The sequence below is a fragment of the Humulus lupulus genome, chromosome 1, assembly GCF_963169125.1.
Source record: "Humulus lupulus chromosome 1, drHumLupu1.1, whole genome shotgun sequence".
In the NCBI taxonomy this organism is placed as follows: domain Eukaryota; kingdom Viridiplantae; phylum Streptophyta; class Magnoliopsida; order Rosales; family Cannabaceae; genus Humulus; species Humulus lupulus.
Window position 1 is genome coordinate 178,318,031 of NC_084793.1, and position 15,346 is coordinate 178,333,376.

A 15,346-nucleotide genomic window follows, 5' to 3' on the forward strand; every position below is an offset into this window, starting at 1 on the left:
TTGATAGGGGCACTGCCAACCGGAAGAGGAGGAGCCAAGTACGCGGTGGTAGCGGTTGACTATTTCACTAAGTGGGTGGAAGCGGAGCCCTTAATCAATATAACGGCTAAGCAGATCACCACCTTCGTCAACAAATATATTGTTTGCAGATTCGGGGTACCCTACAAGATCATCTCTGACAATGGAACGCAATTTGAAGAAGGAATGTTCGAAGACTAATGCAAGGCCAAAGGGATCAGGAGGAGTTTCTCCGCGGTAGTACACCCCCATGCTAATGGGCAAGTAGAGGCCATCAACAAGATCCTAAAAAGGAACTTGAAAACTAAGTTGGAGAAGTTGAAAGGGGCCTGGGTTGAAGAGCTCCCGAATGTACTTTGGGCCTACAGGACCACCACTCGTTCCACCACTGGGGAAACACCTTTCACCTTGGCCTACGGCTGCGAGGTTGTCATTCCAGTAGAAATGAAGGTAAACTCCTTCCACACGCAAACATACGATGACCGGGCTAACACCGCAGCGTTGGTCGAAAACTTGGACTTGCTGGAAGCCAAAAGAGAAAAGGCACAATTAAGGCTGGCTACGTATCAACAGCAGGCAGCAAGGTATTACAATTCAAGGATATGGGAGAGAAAATTCAGAGTAGGAGACTTAGTATTGAGGAAAGTACTCCCCAACACGCGAGACCCGGGGGCGGGGGTACTGGGAGCAAACTGGGAAAGACCCTACCAGGTCGCTCAGTGCATACCACCAAACACCTATAAACTGGTGCGCATGGATGACACCGTCGTGCCTTGGGCATGGAATGCGGAGCACCTCAAGAAGTACTACCAGTGAGACCTCCACATCCAATGCAATCAGTATCCGTGCTTAGTTTGTTACGTGTTATGCTAACTCAGTAAAAAAGAATCAAGGAGGGCGTCTAGATAACCCCCCAAGAAGATGTAAACTTTTTATATGTATACATATCATTGTAACCTACCCACTATGAATGAAATTGTTCACATCTTCGTATGTTATTTTTTTCTCCTTTATGTGGGCATCAATCAAAGTGCCTGCCGAAATAAACCTCGCCAGACACTTGAGGGGACAATAGTGGCCCGTGAAGGCAAATCACACAACAAACAAGAGGATCCTAAAAAGGACCCTCTATCAGGAGGATCCTAAAAAGGACCCCTTGCACCAGGATCCTAAAAAAGACCCTCTATCAGAAGGATCCTAAAAAGGACCCTCTATTAGGAGGATCCTAAAAAGGACCCTCTATCAGGAGGACCCTAAAAGGGACCCTCTATCAGGAGGATCCTAAAAAGGACCCTCTAACAGGAGGATCCTAAAAAGGACCCTCTATCAGGAGGACCCTAAAAGGGACCCTCTATCAGGAGGATCCTAAAAAGGGCCCTCTAACAGGAGGATCCTAAAAAGGACCCTTTGCATCAGAGCCTTAAACAAAATTCTTTAAAAGAGGAATGCAATTCTTGGTGAACCCTAAAAAATAGGGAGGAGATCTTGCAAGGCATCTCCTGAAGTTCACAAGGATTAGCTACCCTTATGAACATCAAGGAAGCCAAAAGGTCTAATAAGCCTAGAGCGGCCACCAAGCCGTCTAGCCAAAAAGGGTCCTAAAAGAGGCCCTTGCAAAAATAGTACTATGAATAATGACGAGAAGGACGCTTCTCGCAAAAAAATAATAAGCGCGCGCAAAAATATATAAAAGGATAGCTAGAACCCAAGGGGTCAAAATATCCTTATAAAAGTAATCAAGAGGCACCAAAAAATGACCCATTGAACCCCTTCACATGGGCTCCAAAGGACCTCTAGCCTGATAAATAATAGAGGGGAGCCTACCAAACCCCATCATACAGGCTCAAAAAGACCTCAAACACAGAGGAATAAGAGATGAATAACCACGCATGTATATATTAAAAAAAAGAGTCTTGGTAACATGGCAAGATTTACAAAAAATAATAATATTACAAAGGCTCAAATGAGCATACACCCACAGCGGGATAGCTGACAGAAACGATGAAATGATGACCTCAGGGCCTCCTGCCACAGGCGTTCCACCAAGCCGCCCGAGCAACGGCGTGCTCGCCAAAAGAAGAAAAATCAAAGTTGGGATCCTGCCTCCACACACCGTAAAGGGCACGCTCTATGGACCTGTACTCAATAGCTGCCCTATCCGCCTCTAAGGAAATGACTCTCTCCTGCGACGCAGCTACATCGGCCTTAGCAACCTCGAGTTCTGCCTCTAAGGAATTGATTCTCTCCTACGACGCAGCCGCAATAGCCTTGGCACCCTGGAGTTCGCCCTCTAGGCTGGTGACTTTTTCCTGCAGCATCATGGCTTTGGAAATCGCCTTCTTCTTCCTTTTTGACGAGATAGAAAGTTTTTCCCGAGCCTTTTTTAGCTTAGACTTGGTTTCACCAATCTCTCTCTCGAGCTCCTGGACCCGGGCCATAAGACGGTCCCGCTCGGTACTCGACGCAGAAAGATTGTGAGCCGAGTCGGCAAACCGTTGAGCCACAATATAGGCCTGCACAAGAAAGTTAACAACAACAATGATAAGTAACAAAAAAAGAATTTGTATATATATCTATATATAATAAGGCCGACACAAGATGCATGAACTCACCCAAGCAGTAGTGCGCGTTAGAGTCTCCGCAAGGTCCGACAGGGCGAAACTCCCAAGACCATTCCAGTTAGATTCAGGGAGGTCTAAGGCAATTTGGACATACCGACGCCCATAAGAGGTCGCCATGTGACTCACCCAAGGTGCCCCTTCCGAGTTAAGGGCACCTGGCTGGGTAAGGACAGACGACCCGCTCGCCGAAACGGGAGGGGGCGCAGGAAAATTGGAAAAGTGAGGCCCGGTAGATCAGAAGGGAGTGCAGGAAGATTGGCAAAGTTAGCCCCCGATGGACCAAGGTCGAGGGGAGCCTGAGGGAAAGCGTCAAAGTCCTCGGGGTCGGGGCAAACAAAATGCCCCGGAATGGCATGTTGGCCTTGGGATTGGGAGGCTATGCCCGGGTCGAAAGAGACAAAGGGAGGACATCCCCCAAGAGATGAGGACAGCTGGTGAGGTCCCCCGCGTCCAAGGGAGACTTCCTCTGGCACATCCTCAGCCTCACCTTCATCCGGGCAAGGCTCAGCCGATGCAGCCTTCATCTTCTTTGACCCAAGGATGGTCCACAGCAACCTGGGATCTAAAACCGGGGACATCTTGTGGAGGTTCAGATTTTCCACAATGAATAGGTATGCAGCCTTTTTCATAGCGAGGTCAGCGTTGATAAGCTTATACACACCGTCCGCTTCCGACCCAACAACTTCGGGTACGGCGAATTACTCTGCATAATCCACACCATTATCGACACAAACATAAGTTGTAAAACAATAAGTTTCAAAAAGAAGGAGAGAAATAAAGGTAGCTTGAGGTACTTATTGGGAGCGAAACGGAAATGCTCGCGAACAGAAAGAGGGCCTTTCACGAAGAAATAGTCCTGCTTCCAGGACCCCGGATTAGACATTGCGCCGTCTATCAAAGGAACTTCATTGTTGGCTTTTTGCAAGAAGTAGAAGCCCTTGGATCTGGGAGAGGGCATGAGATTGTACAGGAAGTGCACCTCTAGCGCCGTAGGAGCACGTTTGACAAGTTTTGCAAACGTGATGAAGAGGCAGCTCAACGTCAGCCAACTGTTGGGTTCCAGCTGAAGTGGAACAAGGTCGAAGTAGTTGAGGACCGCGACAAAGAACGGGTGTAATGGGATGGTACCACCCGCCTTCAGGATATGCTCACTGAGGGCCACGAAGCCGGGACTAGGGCGGTCAGCCCAGCAATTTCCCGAAGGGGTGTATAAGGCATACTCCAGAGGAATACGGTAGTGATCTACAATTTCCCTCAACTTGTTCTCGGAGACGTGGGACACCAGGGTCGATGCCAATAGGGGGGCGTCGTCCCGTTCATTAATGGACACCTATCGTCGTCCTCCCTTTGCCATATCTACAAAACCAAAAGAAAAAGGTGAGGAAGAGACAAAACACTTGACCCTCCATTTTCTCTTCCTAGCAAGAGTCTTCCACCGGGGCACCAGCTGCGGAAGCGCTAAGCTAGGGAAGACCGAAAGTAAGGGCTGAAGAGAAGCGTAAGCAGCCCCATGACAATCGTCAGGCAAGGATGGGCTGGAAGGCTCAGGTGGAAGACGTCTCTCCATAAACTCCAACTCCCCCTGCAAATCTAAAAGGGTCACCCTAAGGCTCGCTACATGGTCACTAAGGTCAGGGGGAAAGGTGCTCCGTCTCCTCTCAACACCGAGTCGATATCACTCTCCACCACCCAAATTTTACACCTAAGTTTCGCCATGTGCTCAAGATGACGGATACGAGCCTGCCTTAAGGAGTCATGGTCTTGGTAAGGGTTTTCCTCAGGGGACTCTGAGTCTGAAGACAAGTCAACAAACTCAACCCCCAGAGGTATGCCGAACGGACCGTCACTGGCCATGAGACCTCGTCCCGAAAGCAAAAAGGGGTTCACGTATAAATGAGAGTATTGCTACAAAACACAAAGGAATGGGCTCAAAACTTCTAGGCACAAACACTCTAAATGACCCGCCACGGGGTGTGAATAAGGGATCATGCCTCAAGACTAACTCACAACGGGCTCAGGCCAAAGTACCCCATCCTGAGTGGTGCTAATGTGAACCCAATGAAAACAAGGGAAAAAGTGAATATACCTTAAGCAGGAAAAATGAGACACTGTCGTGGTCAAAAGGAGGTTGGGGGCCAAAAGTACCATCACGGTCAAAAAGAGCCAAATGGTCGAAAGTGCGTGTCTGCAAAAATAAACAGAAAAGATGTGTTAGCCTCCAAATATATGAAGGGGTATAGACATACCAAAAATTAGCTCAAATATATATAAAAAAAAAAAAAGGAAACTATGATAAAAGTGAGGTTGTGGGGGATTGAACCCCTTACCTCTTGAAAAGAGCAAAAGTCTAAATACCACTAAGCTAAGAAGATTGAGTGTAACTAATAGACTTGGCATGGGGGCCTATTTATAAGAATTAAAGAGAAGAGTCTACCAAAGCACCTAAAGGTCCTCTCCTAGACTGGGGGGCAAATGTTGATGCTCAAAATCCCATGCTTGTAAAAGATCCAAAGCACGTGCTTAGGCCCCATGTAACGACCCAAATTCGCTAATAAGGCTTGAGGGCCTTGATTAGCGTGCCAGGAGGGCACGAAGGGATTCATGTGTGATTTCATGAGTTAAATGCATGGTTATGATTTAAAGCATGTTATTTGGCTATTTGTTTAACTGAGATGCATGGCTATGTTTACTAGTATGCATGTAGGCCCGGATCGTGTTAGAAGGGCGTAATTGTAAGTTTGGCCATGTTGGGCATAACTGTGTTGGTATGTGATAATTTTATTCCGTGAATTGTACCACGTGAGTGTGGTTTTATTATTGTGATGCACGTGCCGAGACGGTCCTAGAGAGCTAGTTAACTTCAGAGTCACAACGGGATTTTGTACCCGGCTCGGGAGGAGCCTAGGGGTACCTCAAGAATTTTATGATTAAGTTGAGATTTAGCGGGTAATGGTTATTGGAGATTTAGTAACCTGGGTAACCATTAGTTACTGCTATGAGTAACAAGTTTAGTTGGAAAATGGTAAAATTGAAATATTAGTGAAAGGACTAGAGTACCCTTGAGGACTTAGTTGGGAAAGGATCATTTGGAGGGGTAGCATGGTCATTTGGCAAGGGTAATAGGCAATTCTCAGCTGGGTTTTAGTGGGTCACGGTTTGGGTATTAAGGGGGCATTTGTTGGTCTTGATAGAGTTGGAAGAGAAGAGAAAAGAGAAGGAAAAGTTAGGGCATGTAGAAGAAGAAGATGAGTGGAGGAGCTGAATTGGAGACTTAGGAGATGAAGGAAGCTTAGGGATGGATTCTCCATTTGAGGTAAGGAATTTTATACACATTTAAGGCTTGTTTCTGTTATGGTTTGATGAATTTAAGCATGGTTTAAGTTTGGTTTTGGGTTTTATATTTTCTGAAGTTGAAAATCAAAGATGTGGATTTTGGGGATTTGATTGTGTGTTTGGTTTCTTTGATTGTGTTTCTGAGTTGTTAAATGGTCTATTTGAAGTTTGGAATTGGGTTTTGGGGGTTTAGGTTTTGTTTGGGTTGTTTTGGAGATGTTTTGGATGATGAAATGCAGGGGAAAAACCCAGTTTTTCTGGGTTCGCGTTGGGGCGCCGCGGCACAAGGCTGAAGGCAGGAGGGGATGGAGCCTCTGACTTGATTAGCGCCGCGGCCCTGTAGGGCTGAGCCGCGGCGCTAGGCCATTTTCAGGGGTTGGAAATTTGCATTTTTCAGCTTTTTCTCCGGGGGTTCGGGGGATGTTTCTGATAAATTGTTTTAGGAATTTGGGAGTTCCGAGAGTGTGGGTTTGGTCCCGGGAGGCGGTTTTTGATTTGATTAGTATTGAGGGACGTTTCTTGTGTGTTGTGACTAGGTTTTGGTGAGGCTCGTGCTAGAGGACCGTGCTCGCGGCTTTAGTGCATCAGGAGGCTCGGAATACAAGTAAGAAAACCGTGACACCCGAGAATAGGGCATGGCCCCAGATTGTATTATGTGCAAATGTTTAACCTTAAATGAATCATGATGTGTGTGAATGATTATTTCGAATGTACTATATGTGTGATTATGATGAAATGAACGGCAAGGGCCGAGTACGGCGTAGGCCGGGGCGGCCGTGGGGCCGAAAGTAACACACAGCACATGGGATGCTTATATTCAGGGTGGGACCCAAGGGATACATGAGTTATCCTCGCGGTGAGAACCGAAACCCCAGGCTTTGGTAAGGCCTCTGGGGCGGCATGGCCGTGCTTGTTTATTATGATGGTTTTCCTATTTATCAGTGAATTATGCCAGCTATATGAATTGCATATGTTATGTATTATTTGGGTTTTCTTGCTGGGCTTCGGCTCACGGGTGCTCCGTGTGGCAAGTAGAAGCATGGACTGAGTCAACCAACCATGAGTACGGAGAGCGTGAAGCGATGCGTACATGTTTGGCCTGCCCGACTGCTTTGGTTGGGGGTTTATTCGAAAATGGCTGTAATAATCTATGATTTTTATAACTGATCAATTGTAAACTTATTTTGAGATGTAAATAGTTTTCAAACTTTATTTTGGGATCCCAAATGTTTAATACTAGAAGTTTTAATTGAAACGACGCATTTTTCTAAGATTACAGCCTTAACTTCTAATTAGTCACACTTTTGTTTAAAAACCTCGGTTAGCGAGTTCATTGCACACTGTTTTGTCTTAAAACTCACTTAGTAACGGCTCTAAGGAAGTAGGGCGTTACACCCCATGCGCCAACGCCTTCGTTAGATCCTCGGGCCATCACCCTCTTGCGAGGCCATTGGGCATGCCCAGGAGGTGAGCAACGCGAGACCCTCATGCGCCTGCGCCTCCGTGAGGCCCTCGGGCCGTCACCCTCTCGCGAGGCCATAGGGCGTGCCCAGGAGGTGAGCCACGCAAGGCCATCGTGCGCGCCCAAGAGATGCGCCACGCGAGGCCCTCATGCATGCCCAGGAGGCGAGCCACGCGAGGCCCTCATGTGCTTGTGCCCCCGTGAAGCCCTCGGGCCATCACTCTCTCGCGAGGCCATCGTGCACGCCCAGGAGCTGTGCCACGCGAGGCCCTCATGCCTGCCCAGGAGGCAAGCTACGCGAGGCCCTCATGTGCTTTCACCCCCGCGAGGCCCTCGGGCCATCTCTCTCTCGCGAGGCTATCGTGCGCACCCAGGAGCTGCGCCACTCGAGGCCCTCATGTGTGCCCAGGAGGCGAGCCACACGAGGCCCTCATGTGCTTGCACCCCCGCGAGTCCCTCGGGCCATCACTCTCTCGCGAGGCTATCGTGCGCGCCCAGGAGCTGCCCCACGCGGGGCCCTCATGCGTGCCCAGGAGGCGAGCCACGCGAGGCCCTCATGTGCTTGCGCCCCCGCGAGGCCCTCGGGCCATCACTCTCTCGCGAGGCTATCGTGCGCGCCCAGGAGCTGCGCCACACGAGGCCCTCATGCGTGCCCAGGAGGCGAGCCACGCGAGGCCCTCGGGCTAGCATCTTCTCGGGAGGCCATCGCACCATCGCCTCACACGCCTGGATCTGTGCCACAAGGAGGCAAGCATAGCAAGGCCCCTCGCCCCTAAGAGCCTCGCAAGGCACGGCTAGTGCATAGGTCATTACCACCTCGCAACTGGGGGCCACATGGCATTGATCTCATGAAGTGAGATCAACGATTCACACATGGGTGCCAAGTATTACCACATACGTAGCAGGCTTCGTTGAAGAGGCCTCATCTCTCTCCCTAAGATTAGTTCCACCAACGGGGCACCATTTTTCCTATGGGTACGGAGCGCACTGACAAACTAAAAGGAGTTAGAGTATGGACATAGTACCCACACTAGATAATTAGTGGTGGTATGAGTGAGGTACCTGTTGTGGTCCTCACCAGCCACTCCTCTGACACCCGTACTGGGCGAGTAGGGGAGGCACAATCAAGTACTAAAGTGAAGGTGCTCCCACCAACCCTGATCATGTACTGGAGTAGACACCACTACTTCTGAGACCACTCACCTGACAGTGTACTTGCATACTGCCTGGTCCCATGGACCACATTGTATCAGGGGCCATTAGAGCCCACTATAAAAGAAATTCCATTTCCACTTGGAAGGGGATTGGAAAAATCACTGTAGCATTGCACCATAATCAATACAAATTGAGTTCACCATTTTTCTTCTGCAATTATTCATGGAGTTTCTACTTAGATTTCTAAAGCTTTTCGTTTGATAATATCTACATTTCTGTTTTGCTAACTTAACTTGGTTGACGAGTTCTCACCGTCAACAAGTTCATTAGAGGATGTGGTGGTGGATGAGATGGGCGTGGGTTTTGATCATAATAAGGCCTAGAGTGTAGTTCATAAGTCGGTTGATAAGGTGGATATTGTGGTTATAAACCTTGGTTATTTTTGCAAGACAGGTTTGGGTGATTCTTCCACGCGGGAGTATATGAATTTGAGTAAGTGTTGGGTGCAGGTCTTGGAAAGTTACCAATAACATGTGCCTGTTCCAAAGGCATACTATTCACGTGTGTCGAGCAACTAACAGTGCTCGGGCATTGCTCATAAGAATGCATACCCCCACAAATATCACAACTCATGACATTCTGTACTTGCATTTCTTGTGCGGCGAAATTATTCTGCTGCCATTGCTTGGTTAAAGATGCCACTTGAGCAGTCAATAACGCAATAGGATAAACCTCTAAGACTCCTACCACCTTATTATTGTCATGCTCAGTAGGCCAATTGTAGTTATTCATGGTCATCTCTTCCAATAATTCATAAGCTTCATTAGTGCTTTTCCTCATAAACGCTCATCCCGATGCTGCATCAATAATTTTCCTTGTATTTCCCCCCAAACCATTTTAAAATGTATGCACCAGTAGCCACTTCTCTATTCCATGATGCGGGCACTTCCTTTACAACTCTTTAAAATGTTCCCATGCATCATATAATGACTCCCCATCCAGCTGATGGAAGTTATTGATCTCTCCTCTATATCGGGTTGACTTCGCAGGAGGAAATATTTACCAAGGAACTTTTGAGCCAAGTCTTCCCAAGTGACTATAGAATTGGTTTGTAATGAATTCAACCAACTCTTAGCTCTATCTCTTAACAAAAATGGGAATAATTTTAATCTGACAACATCATTACTCACCCCATTCATTTTGAATGTCGTACAACTCTAAAATTTTGGTAATATGTAGATTTGGATCCTTGTTTGGAAATCCCCTAAATTGTACACAATTTTGTACCATCTTAATGATCGAGGGTTTTATCTCAAAATTATTTTCCTCTACAGTAGTAGGACGAATACTTGAATGTATCCACATAATAGTAGAGAGTACATAATTTCTCAATGGCGGGTCAGCCTTAGCTTCTACGTTGCCTGCATTACCCAGATTTGCATTGTTGTTGATACCATTATTAGCATTCTCAGCCATAGAAAAATCCAACCTTTTCTTTATCTTTCGGTTTTGTCTGCACGTTCTCTCAATTTAAAGATCTATCGGTATGAGTTCCTTTTGTCTACTTCCCCGCATATACCAATAATTCCTGAAAGACAATACAACCTCGATCCAAATGAGTGTAAAATATAAAAAAAAAACAAATTATAATAAAAAAAACAATTAATTTTGATATTGGATATAAAGTCCCCGACAACGGCGCCAAAAACTTGATCTATTAAACATGCACGCAAGTGTACATAGTCGTGTCAAGTAATAAATTTTGGAAGAACGATTATCGTCCCACAAAGACTATTAACCAATTATCAATAATCGCTCTTTACTTTCTATTTGGCAAGTAAAATAAAGATGAATAGATCTAAATATAAACACAATTTCAATAACTAAAAACAAGACAATTAATCAAAGGATAAAAATCAATAATAAAAAGACCTAGGGTATTAACTTCATCAACTTTTCATTCTATTAATTTTATTAATCAGTTCTAAATTTCTTTCTTCCTATTCTAATAGCAAGTTAACATAAATCGATTCCTATTCTTTTTCAAGATATAAGATCTCAACCTATATGCAGGTTTTCTACATGCTGTGATAAACTTAAATATATAGCAGGCGTTAAGCATAGAAACCTAATTACTACACAAGCCATACAGGTATTTTTGTCCAATATGTAACCTATGTCTATATAACGATATCATATTCAACTCCCATCTTTCGAATTTTGAATTAAAATCATATATCAAGCAAATATTGATCAGATATTTACTAGCATTAAGCAAACATTATATAGATTAGAATAAAGATGAAGAATTAATGGAACATCATAATAACATTAAATAGAAATCCAAGCGACTACAATAACCCCTAGATAGAGGTGTTTAGTTCATATCAAACATGACTAAAACAACAAAATAACTATTCAGAAACATAAAATTCAAAGACTTGAAGAAGAAACAAAAAATATGAAAGCGCAGAAAAAAATTTCTCTGAATCAAATTTAGTCTCTAAATTCGTAATTAAAATCTGATCTAACCCTAATTAAAACCTAAAGTATGAATTTATACTAAAAAAACACGATTTCTTCTTTTTTTTTCATAGGCGGGCCGCGACTCGGCCTTTCTTAGGTCAAGACCCATGTCATTTTTAAGGCACTTCAAATTCTAGTTCGGTCTTCAGGCGCCGCGACCCTCTAAACCCCAATCACGACTCGCATGTTGATGCACCACCTAGGTTCGTCTCTGACTTCTACTAGTGCTGTGACTTATAAGAGCAAGTCGCGGCTCTAATTCCCTTCAGCAACCTTCAGCCTCTAACTTGACTAAAGTCGTGGTCCTTAAGCCCATGTCGTGACTCTAATTCCATTATTTTCAAATTTTAACCTTTCAACATCCTTCTTTCATAAAAAAAAAAAAAAAAAAAAAAAACTTACTATAACTCATCCTCAGCGCCATTTTGAGTCAAACAACCACTAAAATCTCTTTATTTTCACCATTTCCTCTTCTTTTCACATTTATCTCAAGATTCAACGAACCGACCTACAACAAAGACAAAAACAAGTGTAATCTTGCACAAAACAAACATTGTACGTCCTGATATTTCAGCCCGGGTCTTTTAGGCAGCTCAAGTACAGCTGGCTAGCCAAGAATAGTACTAGATGATCCACGAGTTCATATTTCCTCTGCGAAGGCAGTGCGACTCCCCATGTAAATAACACGAGCTAGAGATGCATATGAAGCCCATCGTACTAGACACGAGCTGGAATTATGTTCAGGTCAGGGTATGCTAAAGATCTGCCATTTCCAGGAACCTTTATAAACCTGGATACGTTATATATAAACGTGTGTGATCATACATCACATGTCCGTTTATCCCTGAATTCTCAAACACGTAACATAAACGTGCGTAATCAGACATCACATGTCTGATTATGCCAGACAACCCATGATCAGTTTTACCTAATGATTAGACCATACCTTAATGTAAATTGTAATATTCATCATTTGTGCAAGACAGGTCACATGAAGGATTTTTATTCACGTGATGACCCCAACGCCTATCCTGGGATGGTTCTTCTATAAATACCAAGACCTTGGGTAGGGAAAGGGGCTGGGTTCTTTCTCTGTAAAGCAAATACTCTGCAAAAATATAGAGAGATATACAGTAATAATATCGACTCATGGAATAGGGGGATTTTAGCCTCCAAACCACGTAAAAAGGAATGAGTGTTCTTGATATTTCATTTCTAGCATCCCTAAGTGTTATTTTCCTGACTACGGTTTATCCTTAAGCACTAATTTATTCCAGGTAATTACATTATTCACTGTTGGCGAAAAACCGCATCAACAGATTGGTGCTTTCATTTAGAGATGCTAATTAGTGTTATTGAAAAAGATTCAGGACAAAGTTCATCATGGTGATCACTCGTTCAAGGAACAGTAATGAAATGGATCAGCATGGTGGGCAGGAGGCTCACCATACCGCTGTTTCCGATGAACAAAACCCAGAGATTTAGCAGCGGTCGGGAAAGCAACTGATGGGCCACGACGACACTGGAAGTTCAGCACCTCAACCACCGAATCCGAACCTGGATTACTTGACTGCGGTGGATTTGGAGAACATGCAGTTGATGAGTCATCTAGCCAAAGCAAACAAGCAAATCAAGGAGGTCTTGGCTTGGCTAACCCCTCTCGCAACCGATGTTAACGTCGGAAAGAGGCAAGGCGAGACTCGTAAGTCCCACTGGGATAGTCAACCCAGGCCAAGTCGATCGGTTAGAACCTCAACCCTGAGTTCTGCGCCCGTGTCACACAATCACCAGGAAACCCCATTTTGTGGCTTTCCCAGGGATCATCAACGAGTCAGCTGGTCGGTCAAAACCTCAACTCTGAGTTCAGCACCACCGTCAAATGCATCCAGGAGCACCCATGGATACCCACGAAGAGGGTCAAGGGAAAACTTGCAAAGACTGCATGTCCCGACCGACCTCCCTATGCCGCGATCAGATCGCCAGACACAGGGAATCAGAAATGGTGTAGCAGAGCGACTGCGGGCTAGCTTGGTCCGACCTAATGGGATGAGAATTGCCTCGCCAATTAGACATCCTCCATCGCCGATAAGGCATCCATCTCCACCTCGTTCTTCTCGAAACGTTCCTACCTACGGGAATAGTAGGAGGAATCCTCCTCCCGCTACCCCTACTCATGCCCCTCAATCACGCAGAAATATCCCAGATCCTCATCCTCGACCGCAAGCTCTGAGTTTCTATAATGGAAGTTATTGGATGGAGGGTCATCGAAGTGATAGGACCAGCACAGATTTGAGAAATCAGCTGAGTTCAGCTCAGAACCCTCAAGTTGATCCGCAGACCGATCTGCGAGATCGCCTAAATTCACAAAGGAGAAATCTAGCTTGCGATGGAGTCAGTGTCACTCACCACGAGGGATGTCTCCAGAAGTACGTGATAATAGGAATGTCCCACCAAACCAAGCTCGAGCTTGGAGGGACAATAACCCGCCAAATGTGTGCGATCGAATGGGAGTTGTTGAACAGCCCCAGGGAGCCAAGGACCAAACCCTCGAGAGGTTAGCCCAGATGGAGGAGTTAATGAAAAGACTCTTATCAGAGAAGGAGAAAGAGGAATATGACTTGGGGGATGAGCTCGAGCTCTTCGCCCCCAACGTCGCAGCAACAATGTACCTGCCAGGTTTTAGGATGCCCCATTTATCAAAATTCGATAGAGATGGGGATCCGTCCGACAACTTGGGAATGTTCAATACCCTGATGATGGCCCATAATAGCGAACCTAAGTTGAGGTGCCCGGTATTCCCTTTGACTCTGTTCGAACCGGCTAGGCAATGGTTCAAGCAATACAAAAAGAATTCTATCAGCTCATGGAAGAGCTTCTCCGCTAATTTCAAGATGGAGTTCCAGGCTTCTCAAGCGGCTCGTATCAAGGCAGACTCCCTTGCAAATGTAAAGCAACATTCCAGAGAATCTCTGAAAGCTTATTTGAGTAGGCTCGCCAATATTGTTGCGCGAGCTAGAGACGCGGATGAAAGTTCTAGGCTTATGGTGATGAGAACAGGAATCCTTGTTGGGGGCGACCTATGGAAAGAAATCCAGAGAAAGGGCGTCAACACCGTGGATGAGTTCCTGAACAGGGCTCAAAGGTCGATCAACTTGGAAGAGGCGTGAGCTTCGGTGGCAGAAACCAGCCAAGTCCCTGCCCAGCCCGTTGGAGCGATAACGAACATTACAGCTACGGCTCAAACCGTTACCCAGAATAACCAAGGGGGAGGAATGTAACGCCCTGGTTACCCCAGAACAGTTAAGGTGAACCGGAAATTTGACCCGCTACCTGTAACGACCCAAATTCGCTAATAAGGCTTAAGGGCCTTGATTAGCGTGCCAGGAGGGCATGATGGGATTTATGTGTGATTCTAATTATTTAAATGCATGGTTATGATTTAAAGCATGTTATATGACTATTTGTTTATCTGAGATGCATGACTATGTAAGTTAGTGTGCATGTAGGCCCGGATCGTGTTAGAAGGGCATAATTGTAATTTGGCCATGATTGGGCGTAACTGTATTGATATGTGTTGATTGTTGAGGCCACAGTGGTATGTGGATGTATCTGTGCTTTGTGACTCGAGGCGATCCCAGTGGGCAGGCTAGCGGAAAGTAATGACAAGAATTTATACCCGGCTCGGGGCGAGCCTGGGGGTACGAACAGGAATTCAGAGAAATAGATTGAGATTTATTTTGATGATGGGGGATAATTATTTGGTGATTTATCAGGTAGTGGGAAGCAACGGGAAAATATTAGAGACACTTGAGGATTAGCGGGAATTGGGTGAATGACTAAAATGGCCCTACTTGAACAAAAGGATTTAGAATTTATAGGGAGGGCGTTTTGGTCATTTGGCTTTTGGAGATAGGTTTTTATAAGGCTTTATAGAGAGAGGGAATGCTGAAAGAAAAAGAAAAGAAAGAAGAAGGAAAGAAAGAAAAGAGAGAAAACAGGGGGGGTTTTCTCAAGGAACGGTTTGTGCGTTCTTGCACCGTTCCTCTCCGTTTTTCTTGGGGAAAAGCTTTGAGGGAGAGCAAGGATAGGCTGAGCATCAAGGATCTTGGGTTAGACTTGAAGATTTGGCAAGAACACATCAATGTTTGAGGTAAGTTTTAGAGATTTTCGGTTTTAAGGGTTTTGATGGTTTGAGCTGTGTTTTGAGCTGGATTGATGGGAATCTCAGGGG

General features: G+C 45.5%; 1 non-coding gene across 1 annotated transcript; it reads left to right on the plus strand.

Moving 5' to 3' along the window:
• Nucleotides 1-9,517: 9,517 nt before the first annotated feature.
• LOC133813086 (small nucleolar RNA R71) lies at nucleotides 9,518-9,623 on the plus strand. The gene has a single exon (XR_009884130.1). It is a non-coding gene; the product is annotated as a small nucleolar RNA R71 (small nucleolar RNA).
• The last annotated feature ends 5,723 nt before the right edge of the window (nucleotides 9,624-15,346 follow it).